Source organism: Dermacentor silvarum, chromosome 2 (genome assembly GCF_013339745.2).
Source record: "Dermacentor silvarum isolate Dsil-2018 chromosome 2, BIME_Dsil_1.4, whole genome shotgun sequence".
Taxonomy (NCBI): Eukaryota; Metazoa; Arthropoda; class Arachnida; order Ixodida; family Ixodidae; genus Dermacentor; species Dermacentor silvarum.
The window spans coordinates 63,000,081-63,024,340 of NC_051155.1; the positions used below are offsets into that span (position 1 = coordinate 63,000,081).

General features: G+C 47.8%; 1 non-coding gene across 1 annotated transcript; it reads left to right on the forward strand.

Annotated features, from left to right (window-relative positions):
• The first annotated feature begins 19,692 nt into the window (after positions 1–19,692).
• Trnak-cuu (transfer RNA lysine (anticodon CUU)) lies at positions 19,693–19,765 on the forward strand. The gene has a single exon. It is a non-coding gene; the product is annotated as a tRNA-Lys (tRNA).
• Positions 19,766–24,260: the final 4,495 nt, after the last annotated feature.

The window sequence follows — 24,260 nt, forward strand, 5'->3', positions numbered from 1 at the left end:
TCACTGGCGAGCCTGTCAACACCAACGTTGATGTAAGTTACCTCCCAGTGGGTGGGGTACCAGAAATGGACGTGTCCTTTACCATGGAAGAACAGGAAGCTGTCCTGGCAGTTTCTAAACGATCATCCTCTCCAGGCCCTGACGGCGTCACCTATTCTGCCCTGGGACACGTTGCACGAGAGGCATGAAGAGCGCTTCTTAACAGCTTTAACAACTCATGGCATAAACGTAGTTTCCCGGCAAATGAAGTCGGCTGGTACCATTGCTAAAGCCAGGAAAATCTTCGTTGGACTTGACGGCATGTCGCCCTATCGCTCTCGCTAGCTGCATTGGAAAGGTGATAGAAAGGACAATCCTTGTGCGCCTAGAATGGTATCTTGAGCTTTAAAATATCTACCCCGCTTCCATGATAGGCTTTCGTCGGGGTCGTTCGTCAACTGACAGCGTCATTGCCCTCACAACGTTTGTGAAATAGGAGAAAAGCCGTAAGCGCATATCAGTTGCCCCTTCTCGAAGTGAAAGGCGCGTATGACAACTTGCACATGATGCCATCACTACCTCTCTGGAGACTATTGGAATCGGTGGACGCATGCTTCGTTGGTTATACGACTACATAACTCACCGATCGTTGTTTGTGCAAGCAGAAGATGGCCCCACAGCTGAGCATTACACGTACTGTGGCGTGCCTCAGGAAGGAGAATTGACTCCCACATTGTTCAATGTGACACTTATTGGACTAGCTGACGTTTTACCTAAAACAATCTGCATCTCGATATACGCAGATGACATTTGCCTTTGAACTTCTGCGGTTACTCGGCTTCAGGTGCGCACGCGATTGCAGTGGGCAGCAAGCTTGACATCAGCATACGTTCAGACACAAAGCTTGACTGTATCAACCGAGAAATCTGCATTGATTGCATTCACATGTGAACCCATGACGCCATACGCAGTCTCCATTATTGGACACACTATTGCTTATGGAAAGACCCATCAATTTTTGGGTATAATCATCGACCGAACTCTTTCCTCGAGCCCTCATTGCACTTACCTGAAGAAAAAACAGTCGTCGATTGCTGAAGTACTTAGATTCATGCGCGGGAAAATATGGGGCACATCTGTACGCTCCATGCTTCAGTTGTACAGAGCTATATTCCTAGGATATCTAGGCTACAGCCTTGCAGTGTTGTTCAATACGTGCAAGGCAAATGTTCGCTCATTAGAGAGTTTACAGGGCCAAGCATTGCGTACTTGTTTAGAACTCCCTCGTTGCGCGTCAACACTTGCAACAATCGTCATCACCAAATATTATCTGATCCAAACATACGTTGCAGTGGATTGTCTCAGGGCGCATATCCGTCATATTTCCCGCGTCCCCGATCATCACTTGGCGTTCTTGCCTTCGCGGAGACCTCGTACCAACGTTACTAGTTTACCAGTAATCTAGTAACGGTGCCTCGTACCACGTTTTCTGAAGTTATCACCACCAATCCAGATTGTTTTCCATCAGGATACACTCCACCAGCAAGGCCTTCGTTTCCCTTGTGGTGTCTCCGACAGCCTCAGGTGCGCCTAAGTATTCCGGGTGCTAACAAAGCCAATAACCCAAAAATAGCTCTGAAACAGATGACGCTACTAATAGTGAATGACCTACGGGAACAGAATACACATGTATACCAATTGTTCGGTATCATCTACCACGTCTTCAGGAGCCGTTGTCATTCCGACTACGAAAACCACAATCATATGCAAACTGTCACACATGACAACATCAGCATCAACAGCAGCAGAGCTTGCTGCCCTGCGTGCTGCTGTAAAATACCTCCGGCCAGAAAACCCCCAGAAATGGGTCATCTCTTACGATTCTAAGGCAGCACTTAAGAGTCTGCATTTTGCGCTTCATCACAGGACTCATTCGCAGCTGGCATATGAGATAAGAGAAGGCCATCATCAAGCCGGCATGAAATTTAATTCCAGTGGCTACCGGGACATACCAGCATTGCTGGCAATGACCTCTCCGATAAAGCCGCCCCATCTGCCCATCTGGAAGGCTGACCAGTTCCAATCCCCTTCTCCAGGACCGAGGCTGCGAGAAAGCTTCATATCGTGGCTACAGCTATGACACACAAATACTGGTCTTCTCCCAACCTCCCGAAGTGTCATCTTCACAGACTTGATCCATCCTTAAAGCTACAAGTGCCATTAAAAGTTTCCCGCTCTGAGGCGACACTATTGTGCCACCTATGGCTCGGGGTGGCATTTACAAAAGCCTACTCATTCCGTGTTGGAATGGGGGATACGCCCATGTGCGACCCTTGTGGAACCAGAGAAATGATTGAACACGTCTTATGTCTCTGTCACCAGTACGACGCCATGCGTGAATTCCTCCGGACAGCATTGAAACGGTCGGATTATAGACTATTTTCGGAAAAGGAGATCCTGGGACCATGGCCGTACGCTTCGATGGCACAGAAAACGAAAAAAGCAGTACTTGAAGTCGACAGGTCTTCGCGACCATGTGTAGACTTGGTGCGAACCTTCAAATGTGCGCGCAACTCTGCTCTCTCTCTCTTTCCTCTCTTCTTTCTTTTTATCCCTATACCTCCTTTCTCCAGTGCAGGGTAGCAAACCGGCCTCTAGTTAACCTCCTTGCCTTTCTTCTCGTCTATTTCTCTCTCTTTCCTGAAGAAGATATTCATTCTTCGGGGCGAACTCCTTTCCGCGAATTCTACCAACATATCTCCTCTAGTGCTCCTAGAATCGATGCCGTAGTTGCCTATCGCTTGTTCCCCAGCCTGCATTTTCCCCACTTTTGAAGTCGCCCATGACACAGTATAATGAGTTTGCGTCTGTCTCATAGCTGACTCAACATCCCCATAAAAATGTTCTTTTTCATCTTCATGCCTGGAAGTTGGAGCGTAGATTTGTACTACCTTTAATGAATATCTACTATTTAGCTTTATTACGAAGTGTGCTACCCTCTCATTACTGCTGTAGAATTCATCAATGTTGCCCGCTATGTCCTTATGGATTAGGAATCCTACCCCGTATTCTCTGTTATCTGGAATACCTATGTAGCACAGAACGTGGCCATTCGTCAGCACAGTATAAGGCTTACCAGTGCTTCTAACCTCACTAAGGACAATAATATCCCAGGCAATGCCTGATAATTCCTCAATGAGCCCTGCTAAGCTAGCCTCACTCGAGAGGTTTCGTGTATAAAAACGTTACCGAGTTCAGCTTTCAGTGGCCGCCTGTCCGGCTCCAGAGATTCTTAGCACCCTCGGCCACGTCGCAGGTCTCACCACCGTCTTGGTTAGGTGCTCCGTAGCAGTTGGGGACTGGGGGTCATAGGGTAAGTGCAAGAGTCATAAGGGGGTTAGTGGTCGAATGCTAAAACAAGGAGGCCAATTCCTGTTCTGGTGAGGGAGTGTCTTTGTTGAAGCTTAGTGGGCCTTCCAAGTTTGGTTGCACCAGGACTTGTAAGCACCACTGGCTCTCGCCAATTTTTTTTTTTTTGCCGGCGTGAGGCGCCACGCCAAGCCTCGAAGTCTAGTGGGCCGGACGAGGATTTGAACTTCCGACCTTCTCATTAAAATGCCGGTGTTCTACCTCTGGTCTACGCCACACTACCTTTTGCAATTTTGCATAGGGTACACATAAACGTGCTGCTGAAGGGGTGCTAACGAGTTCAATAGCGGGCATTGATTTCAGGAACACCCAGTCAACCGCTTTCTTCATGTTATTCTTTTTATTGTTCACACGCAAATGCCTTAGCACTCTAACCGCATTGCTCGTTTTATTTTCAGGACCAATTCATGATGTCTCCAGATCTGTTCAACCACCTAGATACTGAACTACATGTGAGTCAACAGCTTTTCGTATTATTTCGGCACAAAATTTGACACGTCAAGGCAAGACACGGAACGTCTTTGAAACACGACATCTATGTAGGCGTAAATAACTATCAATTCAAACATAAAGAGCTAGGCGTTGCTTAATTGCTCTTTGTTGCAAGTGAGTTCTCAGGAGAGTGCTGACAAGAACATTTCTAGTATTTGTTTTAATGAATAATAGCCTATCAAACAGCCACGGAATAAAGCCCCAGCCTCTACGCAAGGAATAGCTAAGAATAGCATCGTTACTTCTATTCCCAACTGGTTTATTAAAAAATGAACGCGAAAAAAACATAACTACCCGAGTGTCATGCAGCAGGGGTCGCAGCTGGTTTTTGGGTGGAATCTCAGCTTATCACGTGGGCGCGACGTATAGCTCACGTTACTCAGTTTAGTAGGCACTTGCGTGTTAGTTAAGCTGACAATTGCAGAATTTGTCTGCTACTCACGCGCGCGCTGCACTATGTGGCCGCCGTCTGCGCCTTGGTCATGTGTTCTTGTGCCCCTGTCTTACCAGGCGTTTGAGCCCCAATAGAGAGTATGCGGCAAGTGTAACATGCAACTAAGAGCTGCACCGGTAAACAGAAAGAGACAGGCAAGGGGAGCAAGCGAGACAGAAATGCAGCTTGAAGCCCATTAAATGGGCTCATCTTTCATTGCATATTGACAAAGATTGATCGAAGCCTATTTAAAGTTAGAGAAATTGTTTTGGGTGATAATATGACAGAGGGCTGAGTATGGCTTACCATGGGAGCTTAACATGTCAAGCTTCGTAGTGCTTTGAGTGTATCTTCAATGTTAGCCCGTTACACACACTTCATGGACAATGGTAGACATTTCTATTGAAATGCGCTTATGTTGCCTTATGAAAGTATAGAAATGAGTGCCGCTTTTAATGTAGCTTCCAGGACATTAACCTCAAAATCCAACTGCTAGAATATCTGTGTTGCAATGGGCTTAAAACGAATATATGTCCTTTTTTACAAAAAAAAAACACCTTGTGAAATAACACGATAGCACGTGTAGCCCACTCATCTTTCAGGGAGAGTAGGGCCGTGGGGGGTCGGGGTTGTTATATAATTGATGAGAATATTCTGAAATGTGCCTTCCACATCTACAGTATCTGAGCGAGAAAGGCTGAGCTCGAATTTAAAAGCTCATTGTCCAGCTGCATCGAAGATGCAGGCAGTAAAATTGATGTAAACGCGTAATGGAAAGCATGAAGTGCAGCGAGCGCTTGAGCCTTTAACTTCTAAAACACGCTTCTCTCTTTTTTTCTTCAAATAACTCGAACAACCAGTCGTACACGTTGTTTAATACTGCTGATTTGCAAATGACGGTCAATATTCATGGTCATGGGTGGCTTTCTCGGTAATCGCGAACATATTATTTTGCCTAAATTTGCAATTTTTGGTTCCTCTTGATGATTTCGCGCACGTATTGCAATTAGGCAACTGAAGCCGGTGAGTAGTCGAGGCATCGCCATTTAGTTGTGATCGTCAACATGTAGTTTTGTATTATGACCCCAATGTGTGCCACAGTAAACGCTGCTTTTATATATTGTTCTGCCACCTAGTATTTTTAGGAAACGCTTCTTCCGAAAAACATATATGGCACCGCAATGTATGCGCACCTGACGCTTGTCTTGTAATTTCTACTAAATTAATGCACTCTCAGCACTCGCTGGCTTCAGTTCAACAATTGCCGTATGTGCGCTGCAGTACAAAATCCGTAAAACCTTACTTCAGCATATCTCACGTATTTAAAACGGTAATTTTGACAGCGGAGCTGTTTAAACCGACCGTAAGTCTGTGGCGCGTAAACAGAAAATGTGGGCCGATCCTGGCCGTAGTGCCGAAAGGGTCCAAGCGCAATGGCACATACCCCTGTGAACTAGCGAAGCTGGGTCTGGTTAGGCAAGTTAAGCATGCTTGGGACTACTTTAGCTTAGTCAGTCATCGACAGCCAATCAATAGCTAATGGATAATCGATCAATTATCAATAAATTCTGGAAATGCTTGGGATGACTTGGTAGTGCTTAGCCTAGCCCAAATACGTGGCCATTACCTTGCGATACCCAATCGATAACCAATGAATTGCTAATGAATAATTGATGAATAATCTATATATTGTGGAAAATGCTTGGGATGACTTGGTAGTGCTTAGCCTAGCCCAAATACGTGGCCAATACCTTGCGATACCCAATCGATAGCCAATGAATTGCTAATGAATAATTGATGAATAATCTATATATTGTGGAAAATGCTGGGGATGACTTGGTAGTGCTTCACCTAGCCCAAATAAGTGGCCAATATCTTGCGATAGCCAATCAATAGCCAATCAATAGCTAATCGATAACCTATCAATACGGAATACCAGAAAATGCTATGCTACCAGCTATTCCTAGTTTTTGGGCTTAGCCTAGCCCAAAAACTAGGAATAGCTAGGTGCCCATCAGCTCCGCTGTCTCTTTAGCATTGCGCCTCTAGTGCAAGCTACGCAATTTATTTTATTGCGATAGCAATTATATGGACACTCCAAGCGAATTTCTGCCGTCGGCGTCAGCGTCACCGTCGCCGTGAGGTTCCGTATAAAGTCCAACGACGATGAAATCGTCGCAGCGTGCCGAATGCTGTATGTGCGCGAGGGACGCACGCATTCACGGGGAGCGAGCCTCGCACGGCGGAGAGGAAACGCGACTAATTCCGTCGCGCGAAAGGCCGTGGGGAAATGGGAGGGAGGGAGGCGAATCGGCGTGTAGTTGCGGCACGAAATGCGTATTTATATAAAAGTTGTCGCAGTTTCACCTGAAAGGCGAAGCATCAATTGCGATAGCAAATTTGTAGAGAGCCATACGGAGTAATGATAGTAGCTTTATCAGCTGTATAAACTTGGACATGCAGCAGCACCGGCAACACGCAGAACTGTTGTCGACGCCGTCGGCGTTTTGCCCGCGTTCGCACAAAATGCGTGCGGCGTTGGTGACTGTTGCCGGAGCCTCTGGTCATAGCCTACTATATTTTATTGCGATAGCAATTATATGGACACTCCAAAGCAGATTTCTGCCGTCGGCGTCGCCGTCGCCGTGAGGTTCCGTATGACGTCAATGGAGATGAAATCGTCGCCGCGCGCCGCCGAAGGGACGCTGCTAGCGCGCGGTGGGATCGGACGTGCTGCGCTTCGGCTCCGGCAATATTTGCCAAGAACCGCGGAAATTTCGATGTCACCCTTCTGAAAGTGTTGCGACCTTCTTCCTGACATAAAGAGGAACCTGTGGATACCGATCCGACGCAGGTGGGCCAAAATTTGGGCATTTTTTGCCCAACTTGTCTTTTCGCCACGCCGCGGAACGCTAACCCGCGTTAAGGTTAGCGTTGACTCCGGCGGTACGGGGCCTTCTCCGAAGACTCCGTACGATGGCGGCCGCTACCCAGCGCGGCTACGACCCAGTCGCCATGGCCTGGACTCAAGTTGATGTGCAACAGGCTGCTACCACCGAAAATGGACTCTCAAATATAAAAGATGAAGGCCTTTTCCAGCTCGTGAATCTACGACGGAAAGCTACCCAGCGCAAGATGGCATCAAAGGGCGGCGTCCCAGCTGCGCCGCTGATGTCAAAGCCGGCTGCCGGGAACCCCAGCGGCCTCGTCTGCAACGGCAGTGCTCGCGCTGCACAGCCGAGGAGCAAGATGGCTACGTGGCGCCCACGCGACACTCCCAAGATGAGCGCAGATGATATCATCGTGGTGTTAAAGCCTCGTGAAACGCTGCACCTGAAGACGGTATTACAGACTGGAGATCTGGGTGCGGCCATCGCCCAGTACGTTGGCGGCGAAGCTGGCACAACCCTCAACGTCTGGCCAGTATGGACGCAGAACTTGATTGTCTGCGGGACGCAACATGTGGAGGCCGCGAACAAACTGGCTGGTGATTTCAACCTCAACGTGGAATCTGGCTCCATTCCTCTCCGGGGTCATGTCAAACTCAACGGAGAAGTGTGTCGAGGCGTCATCACCGTGCGGGCGGACGAGACAACGACATCACTTAAAGGCAAGGTGGTGTGGCGCGAGGGTGATCTGGCGTTCATGCGAAAGCTTGGAATATCTAATGTGGCGGTGCTCACTTTCGTGTGCCGGAGAGTGCCCCGCTACGTACACTACAACTGAGAATGCGCAGTCGTTAGGGAATATAAGAGGACCGTCCCAGCCTGCTACCAGTGTGGCACCATCGGTCACCGGATAGACAATTGCCCGCATCCGGATGTGACAAGGTGTGGCTATTGCGGCCAGAGAGTAGGCGCCTCCGAGCAGGGCCTAGCTGAACACGAGTGTACCCCTTCGTGCATGGTCTGTGGGGAAGCCCACCTCACCGGCTCAGCAGACTGCAAGGGAAAATTCCGCCGACTTCAACGTCCACGAACCCAGCAACAAGGGGCCCCCAGCAACAAGACGAGCAAGCCTACCGACAATGGAGGTGCGTCCTCGGGCAAGTCCGGAAAAGCCACCGGCCTGCTACCGGAAACAAGGCTGCAAGGGAAAATTCCGCCGGCAACAAGACGTCATCTTCTAAGGAGAATAAGAACAGGAAGACATCCGGGCAAAGTGCCAAGCCGCCAGCTTTCTAGGAAGGGGATTTCCCGCCACTTGGCAACAGCAAAGCGGCCATAACATCCAAGGTGAGCAACTGGGCGGAGATCGCCTCCACCCCCTCTTCCTCCCCCTCGTCCCTAGAACTTGAGCTGAAGAAGGAAATATTCTTTCTCCGAACTCAAAATGAACAGCTAGAACAGAAAGTCATTGCACTCCAAAACGTTAGGGCAGAGCCGCCTTTTTCCAGGAACTCTGGATAGTGGTGACGAATCGGTCTCATTGTGCTCAGGCATGGGCCGGTGACTTATGGCCCCCTAAACAGTAACTTGGAAAGCCGCATGACGGATCTCGAGAAAAGTGTCGCCGACCAGATGGCACCGCTGCCAACAATGATCGCTCAGATCATGCAGGCACAAATGCAACAGCTGGTGACTACGCTCACTCAGCAAATCACCACTGCGGTGACCCAAAACATAAAGTCCTGGATTCAGGCTAGTCCCAAATTGTTTAGGCGGGCTGGACCTGTAAAGGAGCTGGGCCGCCCCTCCAAAGTTTGCCGTAATATTGATGAGGATGATACCGAAGCCGTCCCGCTCGTTACTGCCCTTCAAACAGCGGTGAGCCAGCCAGCTTCTACTAGTGCTAATCATGGCGCAGGGAACTAGACAAAAGCGTGCCAAATCAAGACAGGAACCACTGTCGATCGTACAGTGGAATTGTAAGGGCTTCAAGAATCCTGCTAAGCGTGCTAATTTTCGTCTCTACTTAGAAACATTGCATTTTCTAACACCCATCGTGGCTCTGCAGGAGCCCGGGGCCTCAGCTAAAATTTCAGGGTACAATACATTTCAGCGAGATCCATCTACTTGCATCCTTGTACACAAAGCGTACACAGCACAAGAAGTAGACCTCGACCTACAGATAACATATTCGTACACCATGGTTACAGTGTTACCCCTGCGACGCTCTGACCCACAAGTACATATTCTTAACATATATTGTCCGCCCAAGCTAAAATACATAACTTTTGCAGACATCTTCAGTCGGGCATTGAAGATAGCGGGTCGAGACCCCTTACTCATTGTGGGCGACTTCAATGCCCCCAGTAAGGTATGGGGTTACAAAAAGGAGGAGGTGCGCGGTAGGAAGCTAGCGGAGCTCATCTCCACGCTAGGTATAACCCTCCAGACCGACCCAGCACAGCCAACACGTCTAGGAAACTCCGTGACACGGGACACTTGTCCCGATCTCACGCTTTCCAAACACATACAACACGTTGAGTGGTACAACACCGAAGACACGCTAGGAAGCGATCACTGTATCCTTAATACTTTAATTCATACCCGGCCCCTAAAAAGACCACTAACTCAGGCCAAACTGCCAGACTGGACTGCTTTCCGTAAGTCCCTGCCGCAGACCAGTCCTCTTGAAGATGGCTACAGCTCTTGGGCTCAAAATCTCATGACAACACTACATAAACACGAGACTTGCATACAGACTGCGGAGGACTGTCCAGCGGTGGATAATCATTTACTCCATCTCTGGGAAGCTCGTCGCAGTCTTACGAAACGATGGAAACGACAAAAACACAACAGAACGCTGAAAAGACGTATAACAGATCTGACCCAGCAGGCTGCCGAGTATGCCTCTCAGTTAGCCGATTCAAACTGGATAGAGCGATGCAACACGGCAGCCCGACAGATGTCGGGGAAGAATACATGGAAGCTCTTCCGCAGCTTGATCGATCCCGCTCAGTTACGAGGAGAAACACAGAAACACTTACAACGCGCTTTACACAATTTTCAGGGCACAACAACACAGCTGGCGGAGACCTTAAGGGACAAGTATCTGCACCAGACAGGACCCTCGAGGTCAGGAATATCTCTATGCAGGCAGAGATAATCCAGAGATGGATCAGCCGTTCCAACTCTACGACCTCAAGGCGGCCTTAGCCAAAATAAAGAGAGGCACTGCGCCCGGTCGGGACAAGGTCACAGTGAAACTGCTAGCCAACCTCCCTGATCGCGCGTATGAAGCCATTCTTAACTACATTAATGCGATATGGAAAGGGGAGACTCCCGTCCCCCTCGATTGGAAAACATCACTTGTCACTTTCATTCCTAAAGCAGGGAAGGAAATTAATGCAGACAACCTGAGACCTATCTCGCTCACATCGTGTGTGGGCAAACTAATGGAGGCGATGGTGCGAGATAGGCTCTCCGAATATTTGGAAAATCGTAACACTTTTGCAGACACCATGTTCGGCTTCCGCCCACACAAGTCGGCACAAGACATATTATTACAACTCAATCATGACATAATACAGCCGACGGAGCACCCTCACAACGACAAGGTTGTCCTGGCCTTAGATCTAAAGGGAGCTTTCGACAACATTAAACACAGCACTATCTTAGCACACCTGAGCGAAACCCACTGTGGCACAAACACATTCACCTATATCAAGGATTTCTTGACGGATCGAGCCGCACTCGTCAGAATCCAAGACACTGAATATGGACCTTACGAAATGGGTACTAGGGGGACTCCACAAGGCGCTGTACTTTCCCCTCTACTCTTTAACCTTGCGATGGTACATCTCCCGGCCCAGCTGCATGGTATCGAAGGCGTGCGGCACGCGCTGTACGCCGACGATATTACCATCTGGGCCACAGAGGGAAATACAGGGCACATGGAGGAATGCCTGCAAGCAGCCGCTCACGTAGTCGATCGCTACGCAGAGCGCTGCGGCCTCCAGTGTGCACCAAACAAATCAGAATTTGTGCACCTTAGACCATCGCCTAAGCACACTACAGAAATACGCCTCTCTTTGTCTGGTGGCCCAATACACGAGGCCAAGGAGATCCGAATTCTCGGACTCTTTATTCACAATCAAAGAAGAGTCGACACAACACTAGAAAAGCTCCGCAAGGTTGGGGACCAAGTGGGCCGAATGGTCCGACGTGTGTCCAACAAGAGAGGGGGATTACGAAGCAAGGACGCTGTGCGGCTAGCTCATGCATTCGTAACCAGCCGAATTCTATATTCGGTCCCCTATCTCCATCTACGGAAGCATCATGAAGACAAAGTCGAGGTTATCCTCCGCAAAGTGATGAAGAGGGCCCTTGACCTCCCTGTCACCACTTCTAACGCGAGACTTCTCGCTTTGGGGGTGGTGAACACCTTTCAGGAGCTCAAGGAAGCCCACCTCATCAACCAATATACACGTCTAGCTCAAACAAAGTCGGGACGGCATTTGCTTGACCGGCTCCACTTGAAACATGAGTTTCATATTCAGGAGCGGGTCCGAGTGCCCGAGCTCTGGAGACGCGCCGTCAGAGTTCGACCCCTCCCCACAAAAATGGATAGGGAAGACCACAGTGGTCGTCGCCAGGCGAGAGCGGACGCCTTGCAACGGCACTATGGCAACAAACACGGAGTCTTCTACGTGGATGTGGCCGGTCCATGTCGTAGGGGGTGGTATACGGCAGCGGTCATACACGAGGAAAAGCAAGTAGATGGGCTCACTTTCAAAGCCCCGGGCTCAACGCAAGCTGAAGAAGTAGCTATCGCCCTAGCTGCCTCTGATACCCGATCTCAATATATCATAACCGACTCGCGTGGGGCTTGTCGAAATTATGAAGCTGGTTGGGTCACCCCGCTAGCGGAACGAATATTGGAGAACTATAGCAACAGGGGAATCGACCCTAGCCCCCATTGCCTAGTCTGGACTCCGGGCCACCAGGGCCTAATAGGGAATGAAGCTGCAAACACGGCGGCCCGAGCACTCATCCACCGGGCGTCCCACTTAGAACCTGAGTACCTGGAACCCGAAGGCGCTTATCTTCTTATTTTTAAAGACATCACGACCTATTACAAGAACAGGCACCGTCAATACCCAACTCATGCAAAGGGGCTGGGAAAGGCTGATGAACGGATTTTGTTCCGACTTTTCACTAACACTTTATTGTGCCCGGCAATCTTAAAACATTTCGATTCTTCCTTCACTGGCAAGTGCCAATACTGTGGGGAGGTGGCTGACACCTACCACATGGTTTGGGCTTGCCAGCTCAACTCAGCTCTTCCCCCCAACCCTAATCCAACCCGAGAGGAGTGTGAGGCGGCCCTGCGTGGTTGCTCAGACCTTAAGGCCCAAAAGGCCTTCGCTCAGAGGGCTAAGCTGGCGGCTGGTACCAATGGGGTCCCGGAATAGGGACTCCACCCACTGCGAAGCCCCCTAAGGGCTCCACCTCTCTCTTTTGTTTTTATTAAAGGCTTTCAAGCAAGCAAGCAAGCCGATGATGATAAGTGGTTCTTGAGGGAAAGGGAAAGGTTGGCGCTATCTTCTGCAGCCCTTGAGGGAGCACGGCTCAGCGCCAAGCAAGCAAGCCGCCGAACGCTGTATGTGCGAGTGAAAGGGCGCGAGGGACGCGCGCTTTCACGGTGAGTGAACCCACGGCGGAGAACAAACGCGCGTTCTGCGCCGTGCTCCCTTAAGGGCTGCAGAAGTAGGCGTCTCTTTCCTCCTTTACCATCACCATATATGTAGAGCAAACGCGCCTTCTTCTGACGCACGAAAGGCCGTGGGGGGGAGGGGGAGGGAAGGGAGGCGACGTTTAGCTGCGGCACCAAGTGCCTATTTATATCAGAGGCTCCGGCAACAGTCACATACGCCGCACGTATTTTGTGCGAACGCGGGCAAAACGCCGACGGCGTCGACAACAGTTCTGCGCGTTGCCGGTGCTGCTGCATGTCCAAGTTTATACAGATGATAAAGCTACTATCATTACTCCGTATAGCTCTCGGCAAATTGGCTATCGCAATTGATGCTTCGCCTTTCAGGTGAAACTGCGACAACTTTTTTAAAAAATATAGGAGGCTATGCTCTGGTATAAATAGGCACTTGGTGCCGCAGCTAAACGTCGCCTCCCTTCCCTCCGCCCCCCCCCCCCCCCACGGCCTTTCGCGCGCCGGAAGAAGGCGCGTTTGCTCTACATATATGGTGATTGTAAAGGAGGAAAGAGACGCCTACTTCTGCAGCCCTTAAGGGAGCACGGCGCAGAACGCGCGTTTGTTCTCCGCCGTGGGTTCACTCACCGTGAAAGCGCGCGTCCCTCGCGCCCTTTCACTCGCACATACAGCGTTCGGTGGCGCGCGGCGACGATTTCATCTCCATTGACGTCATATGGAACCTCACGGCGACGGCGACGGCGACGGCAGAAATCTGCTTTGGAGTGTCCATATAATTGCTATCGCAATAAAAACGTTGCGACGCGAGAAGGTGGTAAAGACTTCCGACGCTGCTCGACGAGGGTCCCGTTGTGATTTCGTCGAAAACCTCCGAGCCACCCCAGAGGCACCGGCAACAGTCACCAACGCCGCGCGCGTTCGGTGCGAACGCAGGCAAAATGCCGACGGTGTCGACAACAGTTCGGCGCGTTGCTGGTGCTGCTGCGTGTTCAAGTTTACACAGCTTATAAAACTACTATCCTTACTCCGTATAGCTCTCTACTAATTTGCTGTCGCAATTGATGCTTCGCCTTCGTGGTGAAACTGCGACATTTTTTGAATAGCAAGTTTACCACAGAAAACGTTCCAATGTTTAGTGACACTGCAATGTAACAAAATGTGTCAATACTTCAATTTGTGATGTGCCATGACCCCTTGTGGTTGGGCCAAGTTTTCAAGGTATGTTAGTTGTGTGAGTAGCTACTGCTGGTTTCCGACTTGTAAATAATTGGTTGTGTTTTATCGATTTTCTAGAGCAAGTAGAGTTGAATCGGGCTAGTAAACTGCACTAGTTGAAATAAAATGGAAGAAATATTTGCACCGTTGCTCTAAAGGGCAACAAACGTAATAGACACGTGAGAGCCGTATGTCCAACAGCGCAGAAGCTCCGCAGATTCTTTGTTTCAAACATTGCGTCGCTGTACCATTTTCTTTATTGCGTCTGAATATACGCATCCTTTAGCTTTTTAAGCTTTCCTCTGCAAAAAAGATGCTTTGGGATAATTTAGCGGAAGAAATTGAGTTACATCAGCCATTGACCATCAGCCGCTGAACTTAGACTAGAACCGGCCCTTACAGCTTTCTTAAAAATACTGTACGGCCTGTGAATTCTATGAACAACACAATCTTCTTGTGCTGCGGAATATTTATTACAAGGCCTTACATTTCTTCAAGTTTGTCACAATGCGCATTGAAACTGCCAGCCATCTGGACCTATCAACCTTTCTGCAATTTTTGTCTCCTGTATGCTGGATGTGCTACCGAAACGCAATGCACTTGGGCCGGGCCCTTTCCTATCAGTCCAAATAGTTGCCAAAATTATGCAAGATAATACAACATGTCGTTGACCAGTTACGAAGGAACATAGCGGTCTACTCTAGTAGCCCATTGCAGTCATCTAAATTCCCGAACGTTTATGCCGTTCATGGCATCCCAGTACAGTGCTCGTAAGGGGTACGCTATGACCGAACATATTCAAGAATAATGAAATGGCCGTCAGCTCATTCCCAAACACTAAACCTTCATCACTAGGATTCGGATGTTATTGATTCAAATGTCCTGTCATTTCAATTTGTGAAAGTGGCTGCGTTGGGTGAATTATGAAAACTATTCAGTGTCATTCGTCCATCAGATATTAAGCAGGCTAATAGCCGAGCTTTGTCGTTACAAATCTTTTACTTTGATTATGATGAACAACACGAGGACAAGGTGAAAGCAGGAGACGCAGAACGCTGCCCTGGCTTCACTGCACAGCCAGTCGAGCGGAGCGTAAGCGTGCATCCATTTGACTTCCTTGTTTTTGCAGCCACAGACACTGCGCCTCTCAAGGGAACTTTATCTGCACTCACGCATCGTGCGTTCGCCGCCGCTGGCGTAACCGCAAGGGTGACTGCGCGAATGCGCCTAGAGTGTTTGTGAATTTGCTATCGCGATCGAATCACGCAAGAGAAACAAAAGTAGTAGCTTTATACCCTTCTTCAAGGGCAGCAGAAAACCAGGGAGGTTGCTGACGTATGGCTAGAGTTTACCTGGTGCCTTGGTACAGCAATGTACCGAAAGTACTATACCAGCCAAAATATTCATTGTGTGGGGGAAAAATCTAGAAGTCGGGGCCGACTCCAGTTCGCATTTCGATCATTCAGCCTAGACTTCTACCTAACAAACAACGTATGGTTAATGCTGACATGAAATAGAAGTACCTACCAGTCACCTTATCGAGTATTCTGGAGAAAGTACATCTTCTAAGAAGCGTTCCAAAGGGGCACAACTGACTAGAGTTACATAGTGAAGCATGTGCAGTAATAAGAGTTCAATGTAACCGCGTAAATAGAAGCAATGACAGCATTATATCGCATCTCAGGTCGTTGAATGCGTTGTCAGAACTGAGTAGATTAAGCTATCTCTCAGTGTCTCTATTAAGAACCTACCGATATGTTCCATGTGATCTACAAAGCAGGTTCTCTTGAACCTTTCTTTGTTCTAGTCATGCTTGAGTGCTGACATCATACCCGAAGACTCTGACGTCGTTTTGGCAGCAGCAACGCGATTTTTGAAGACCATGAATGTCGTCGGACGCCCACTAGGTTAGACGTACAGTGGGAAGGATGGTGCTTCAGACCCTCATTGTTTGTTCACCAAAGACCTCGCAAATAAACGTACCTACACACAGTATTTACACCTTAATAAAAGTGTCTGAGCAATGCTGTTCACCAACGGCCTTGCAAGTAAACGTGCATTAAAACAGTGTTTATACCTTGATAAATGTGTCAGAAAAACTGTGTTCAACAATGACCTCGCAAATAAACGTGCCTACAAAGAGTATTTACACTTGATAAAAGTGTCTGAACAATACTGTTCAACAAGGACCTCGCCAATAAACGTGCCTACACACAATATTTACACCTTGATAAAAGTGCCTGAACAATACTGTTCACGAAAGACGCCACAAATAAGCGCGCCTACAGGGAGCATTTACACCTCGATAAATGTGTCTGCACAATACTGTTCACCAAGCACGTCACCAATAGGCGTGCCTACACACAGTATTTACACATTGATAGAAGTATCTGAACAATACTGTTCACCAAATACCTCGTAAATAGACTTGCCTACTCACAGTATTTAGAGCTTTATAAAAGTGTCTCTCATTCCCTGCTTAAGCATTCTCTCGTCATATTAGTCCAACGCACACATGCCTTTTCGGAACACTTTCGTTCAGGTTTTGGTACAACCGTTTCAGAAAAGTCTGTGCATTTTAGAAAAAAAAAGCCCTGTATGGTAGTACGACGCTTTCATGCAGTAGACCAGTAAAATCATGTAAAATTATCCGCGTTATGCAGATGATGGTAGCGAATGACATGGTCACGTTCTGTTGTAATATTGACAGCCTAATCCAGGAGGCTCATATTCTGAAAACATCCTGCAAATGATCACAATGTGAAAGCAAAAACTTCATAGAAATGCGGAGAAATTCTGCGTGCTGCCTGCGAGCTCACTCCTAAATCGGAAATAAAATCGGGCGCCTGCGCCTATGAAAGTTTCGGTGTTCTACTGCAACAGTTGCTTGGCATCAGTGATTACTAGGAAGAATAAGTCAAAGAAACAAGAGAAAAGAACGAAATTTAGAGGGTCGGGCCTTTCCAGTTTCGCGGGAGAAATAGCTTGCGATCTCCTAGTCATTAAAATTTGGCTAGTCCTGCGATATATACCTGTATGCGCCTGTAATTTAAGTATAGTAAAATTTTACGGAGAATTCAATGTCTTGATCTGGGTATTTGGATCAGAACCTAACAGCCTTATGAATTTGCTCAGGTGAGTTTGTTCTTGAAGCAAATCTTTTTGCAAGTTCAAAAAGTTCATTTCTGCTAATCGCGTTTTAGACAAATATGGGTGCCATTTTAACTGATAAAATGTGTTTCTTACTGATATATTGTGTTGTGTTAGTACTTACATTTCCAAGCAGGTCATTTATGTAGACTAGGAAAAATATAGGGGGCTAGAAATACTCCATTCGGTAACACCAGAACTAATATTTGTTATTTGTGAAAGCTCGGTGTTGACTTCTACGAATTGCTTTTGTTAGGTAAATTTTCACCCAGTTGGTAATGTAACATTTGCCTATTGTCGAATCAAGCTTCGTGATTAATTTTATACGAAATACTCTGTGAAATGCTTTAGCGAAGTCCAACATTATTAAGTCCATTTGCTTTAAGGTGGTATGTACCCAGGGTAACGTTATAACGTGAATCAATTCAATTAGTTGTGTGACTGTGGATAGTCCTTTGCGGAATCCATGTGGAAATTGTGATAAAATGTGATGTTACTCGAGATACACGGTTATGTGTTTGAGGAAGACATGTTCAATATTTTACATACCGTGCTTGATAGTGATATGTGCCTAAAATTACAAGCTTCTGTCTTGCTTCCAGGTTTGTGAACAGAAATTATTTTTGCTATTTTGCAATCAACAGGAAGCGATCTAGTTGATAATGACTTGTTAAAAACGATGCATAGATATTTGGCTGCCGATCCAGCGCAGCATTTGATAAATTGGCTCGGGATATTGTCCAGGTCCGGTTCCCTCTTTTTCTATCTAAATTTAACGAAATATTAAACACTCCTGCCTCGTCAACTATGAGTGGTTCAATAGGCCTGCTGCAACGAGTACCTATTTGTGGCATGTTTCCGTCATCTTTAGTAAAGATAGATTCCAATTATTAATTTAACAAGCTTGCTCTAGATTTACTTTCTGCGGGAATTATTGGACTAGTATTTTCCGTTTTAGTATTAAGGCAGTTCTAAATTTCTTTACAGAATTGTTCAAGAAGTTCATTAGCAAGTAACAGAAGTAGATATCCTTGACCATTTTTTTATTTCGTAGTATTGATAGCTTTCTTCAGAGTAGTTCCGATATTTTGTTGCGGATGCTTTTTAAGTAATAATTTCAGGCGTTTTTCCTTATGTTTCGCGTGAATAATATCACGATTTATCCATGGGTTGTCATTATATATTTTCTCAGTTTTCGATGGCACAAAGTTACTGATGCAGGACGACGTAATCAGTTTAAATATTTGCCATAATGCTTCAACGTCTGTGTTTACGTCGTCCGCAAGCAGCTCAAAGAAAAACAAATTAAAGGAATAGATAGAGGGTCGAGTACACTATTTTCGTCAGCTTCCTTGAAAATCCAGATTAGAAATGAGGAATCTCTGGCGATTTTTGGTGGGGCTCGGGATGGGAAAGATCAAGTCGCACAAACTTGTTCCGCTGAGTGCGAAGTGAAGGGTTCGGGCTTGCGCATTTGTTCTTGTGGCAGATCGTGACAAGATTCATGTATCTACGAGATCAGAGGGATTCTTTTCTTCGACAAATGTTGCGAATTTGGCTACAAAGTCACATGTCCGGTTTTATCGTTGCATCGTACGCAGTGGGACAAGTTAGACTTTGGGGATACATGCGTGAAGTTGTTGCAGCATTTAATATATTGATAGCATGCTTTTCATTAGACGATCCACATGATGTCACAAGAAAACGGTTGTACAAAGATCTTGTCGACACAATGTTGCCTGTACCATTGTACCGCTTTGTGTATAGCGCCGGACCAGGAAATGACGTCTTAAAAAGAGCGAAACGTATGCGGGTACGAACATCTGCAAAAACGTTCTACTTCAAACTGCATAGTGGCACACTCTCTACGAAACCTTGGCTACACGAAAAGGGTATATATGTCGCAGGGTCAGTAGATTGTTACATCTGCAGAAAACTAGAGACAATGGAACATACTTTCCTGGACTGCAGTGATGCAGTTTTTCTTTGGGACATCCTTCAAAGGACCTTGCAGAAAGACTTGCCAGTTACACCATATGGCATCCGCTTTTTGCCTGTCGTAAACGTAGGGGGTGTGCCCTACGATATGTTCATGGCATTGGTTCTCCATAGTGTGTATAGGACACGGATGTACGTGCTGAACGATTTAAATACGAGACTGGCGCGGGAATACTTCATTGAGGGCATTCGATGTCTTAGAGACGCGTATAAATTTGAAACCAAGAAACCTGATTGGTATTACTCCCTAGATAAACTTGTTGCTATAAAATGTTTTTAGCCCAATTTTGCTGGCAGGCAGTCTCAGCATTTTTGGAAGCCGTGTAGCGATTGTTTTTGCTTTTGTATTTGTCCAAACCTGGAAATAAAGAACAAGAAAAGCCCGGCTGGCTCAGTCGGTAGAGCTTGAGACTCTTAATCTCAGGATTGTGGGTTCGAGCCCCACGTTGGGCGGATTGTTTTGCGACTTCGTAATTGTCTTTCACTGATAAAGGCTACAATTGATGAAACAGTTCTTTTGTATTTTAGATCCCCGAAAGAAATGTTTTGCCGTCGCACAGCTACGTGATCATATAAATGTGTTTACCAGCGGAAGGAGCGAGAGCCCGGCTAGCTCAGTCATTCTGCTTCCGGCTTCCCAGCTAAACGAATCGCGGGATCATGGGCTCCAATGGAGCGGCAAATGCGGCTGTCAGCCGCGGCAACAGGCTTTTGACTGCGGCAGATAAGGGCTACCAGATCATTTTGCCACGACTACCAACAGGACGCATAGTATTAAATACGGTGTTTTTGTACGGCGACCCTTGCGTTCACCCGTTCCGTGCAGATTTTCGGGGCGCGCTTCAAACTGTTGGTATGCTCTCGGGCGTCGTCGCCCTTGGAGCGTACCAAATCAACCATGTGTGGGTGGTAACGATGAACACAGCCGAGGCTTCCAAAAAGCTGGCGGCGCTGAAGGAGCTGCAGGTCAAGGGGCGTCGCAGCCTGGTCATCGACCCGGAGGAACAACTCCACTGGCTTCTGCAGGGGGTGGAAGACGAGGACATGAAGACGGCGTTGGCCTCCTTTGGCAAAGTGACCGAAGTGAGCCGCGAGCACTGGCGAGTGGATGGTGTCTCCGACAAGGGCTCAATGACTCGAGCAGTGCTACTGCAGCGGAGCACTGGGATGGAGGTTGACGACTTGCCCCACCAGATCCGCGTTACCGTGGAACTCGCGCTTGTGGTCACCCCAGGTCGCCCTATGCAGTGTCTGCGCTGTCGGGACTCTGGCCAAGTTTGAAGAGAATGTAAGGTTCCCCGTTGCTCCCGGTGCAGGCTTTTCGGCCACGTTTACGCGGACTGTGTACGCTCTTACTCAGTAGTCGCAGGCTCGGTGGAGAGCGAGCCGTTGATGTCAGACCACATGATGGATTTGACCGAGGCTGACGACGCGGCCAAGGGAACTGGAAGCGGCAAGGCGGCGACAGAAGCGAGCGGACGACCTCCCCGACGAAAGGAGGACGGGGTGATTTCCCTCCCCCCAAGGAGGCAGCTGCAACTCTCGAGAGCGTGACGGAGACCCCGGAAGAAAGCGAGAGCCCCCAGCAGGCTACTGACGCCACCGAGGCAGCGGAAGTAATGCTGCGGGCGGTTGGTTGCCCACACAAAAACAGCCAGCACTCGGTGCAGCTTTTGAACAGAGAGACGTGACATTGACAAAGCTTGAAGCACATACCACACTTTCGCAACAAGGAAGAGGTTACAGACAGTTGCGCGTGTACAGATAGAAAAATTGTGCCCACCCCATTTTGTGGTCTTAGCACGTAGTTTTTCCCGTTTCACCCTTACAGTATTCTTCACTTTCTCGGTAATGGTAGAGCGGAACACCGAGGTACTGGTCAGGAGTTACCGTCCACTGTACATTTTCATACACTGGTGGTGTGGTTTCCCAACGTTCATGCCAAAAAACCTAAACTCTTGCTCCAGTTAGCACTACTACCGGTGTACTCACAAAAGGAACTTACGTCATGAAGTGCTTCCGCAACGCTTTGCGGGTCTTCGCTAAACAGAGCAATATCATCGGCGTACGCCAGCACTTTACCTTCCACGCGCATCAATCGAAAACCATGCACATTTTCATTGTTGAGTACCTTCTGGCAAAAACTCTCTAAATAAATGGAAAATAAAAGGCTACTTGCCGGGCATCCTTGTTTGATGCCGGAGTTTATATTAATGCTTTCAGTGAGGTGTTTGTTGACGACTGCCCCAGTAGAAGAACCCGTATAAGCCAATTTGATGCCTTCAAGAATAACAGGGCCAATGTTCACATACTCAAGAATACAAAAAAGAACATGTGTGACACGATCAAATGCTTTTTCTAAATCTATTTGCAGCATTCCTACTTTCCTGTCAAAAACATCGGAACACCCTAGCACACTTCTAGCAACATGAATGTTGGTCGTTGGAGTTCGAGCTCTAATGCCACAAGTTTGATGTGGTCCTAGCAAAACCTGAATAACACTTTGCAGTTGCTTTGCCAATACTTTCATGAAGATTTTATAATCGACGTTCGCTAAGGTAATCGATCTGTATGATGCAACTGACAACTGTTTCGTTAGGCCGTTCGACTTTGGAATTAATACAACATACTACCGCCAAAAAGATACAGGCGAATGTTTTTTCCTTGTATGCTTCGGCAAAAACGTGGTACAAAATTTCTGCAACTTGGCTCTTGAAAGCTTTGTAGAATGTCGCACCTAATCCATCAGGTCCAGGCGACTTCCCAAGAGTCATCTCATCTATTGCTTGCTCTATTATTGCGATAGCAATTATATGGACACTCCAAAGCAGATTTCTGCCGTCGGCGTCGCCGTCGCCGTGAGGTTCCGTATGACGTCAATGGAGATGAAATCGTTGCCGCGCGCCGCCGAACGCTGTATGTGCGAGTGAAAGGGCGCGAGGGACGCGCGCTTTCACGGAGATTGAACGCACGGCGGAGAACAAACGCGCGTTCTGCGCGGTGCTCCCTTAAGGGCTGCAGAACTAGGCGTCTCTGTCTCTTTCCTCCTTTACAATCACCATATATGTAGAGCAAACGCGCCTTCGTCGGACGCGCGAGAGGCCGGGGGGGGGGGGGGGGGGAGGCGACGTTTAGCTGCGGCACCAAGTGCCTATTTATATCAGAGGCTCCGGCAACAGTCACCAACGCCGCACGCATTTTGTGCGAACGCGGGCAAAACGCCGACGGCGTCGACAACAGTTCTGCGTGTTACCGGTGCTGCTGCATGTCCAAGTTTATACAGCTGATAAAGCTACTATCATTAATCCGTATAGCTCTCTACAAATTTGCTATCGCAATTGATGCTTCGCCTTTAAGGTGAAACTGCGACAACATTTTTTTGAGTTTGTTAACCATTTGCGAAACGATTAAGAACAATATCTTTTCGTGTCTTTTTTATAGGACGCCAGGGCCTAAAGGGTTAACACTAATTTACACTGAAACATTTGTTTTATTAAATTAGTTTACACAGCAGCCATAAGCGACTTGTTCGTAGACAGCGGGGAGTAATCAGTCATGGTCAGGCCACGCAGCACAAGCCATACATGTGCATGGTGTGCAAATGTGTTTTATTGCGATAGCAATTATATGGACACTCCAAAGCAGGTTTCTGCCGTCGGCGTCGCCGTCGCCGTGACGTTCCGTATGACGCCAATGGAGATGAAATCGTCGCCGCGCGCCGCCGAACGCTGTATGTGCGAGTGATAGGGCGCGAGGGACGCGCGCTTTCTCGGGGAGTGACCGCACGGCGGAGAACAAACGCGCGTTCTGTGCCGTGCTCCCTTAAGGGCTGCAGAAGTAGGCGTCTCTTTCTTCCTTTACAATCACCATATATGTAGAGGAAACGCGCCTTCTTCTGACGCACGAAAGGCCGTGGGGGGGGGGGGGGGGGGGGGGCAGGGAGGGGAGGTTTAGCTGCGGCACCAAGTGCCTATTTATATCAGAGGCTCCGGCAACAGTCACCAACGCCGCACGCATTTTGTGCGAACGCGGGCAAAACGCCGACGGCGTCGACAACAGTTCTGCGTATTTCCCGTGCTGCTGCATGTCCAAGTTTATACAGCTGATAAAGCTACTATCATTACTCCGTATATCTCTCTACAAATTTGCTATCGCAATTGATGCTTCGCCTTTCAGGTGAAACTGCGACAACTTTTTTCTCCTACAGAGATCGGTATTTCTAATGTTGCTTTTCTTTCATCATGTACTTTAGCCATGAGGGGTAAAAAGTGATTTTAAAATGCTGTTTCAACTTGTTTAGTGCATCCTTGCAGCTCGCGGAATTGCTTAAAAAATGCCCGTTCAATTTCTACCTTGTCGCTGGTCACAACGTTTGGTAATTTATCGCCGTAATTTCATTTTGCGTCGCATACCTTTCTTCGTCGGCTCGCTCGCGCTTGGTGGGCATTTCGCCGCACCAGAGTCTTTGAACGCGTGCCCTTATTATAGCACCTCGATACTTCTCATCGTCTAAGCGCTCTAACTTTCCTTTCACATCTTTAATATCTTTGCTGCGGAAACCAGGCTGTAGACACTCTTGACACAATAACAAGTCTGTATTTGCAGTTCTTTTGCTTTCTTCTTTTCATCATGCCGCCTCTCAGTTATTTTTTCTATTGCAATGATTTTTCTCTTTTCCTTGAAACGCTCTCAAAGATGGATGATGCTATCAGACGAATTTCCAAGGACTTCATCTAAAGTCCTTTTTTGCCGCTTCAACGAACAATTTATCGTCTAGAAGTTTGTCGTTGAAATTCCGCAATTCCCAGGTAAATATTTCCTTCACTTTTGTTCCTATTGTAAACGTGACCAAGCTGTGATTACAGAATGAAACGTGCTTCACAGCGTAGTCACGTCACAGTGGAACTAGCTTCGCTGCTACGTAGGCTCTGTCCAGTCTGGCGTGACT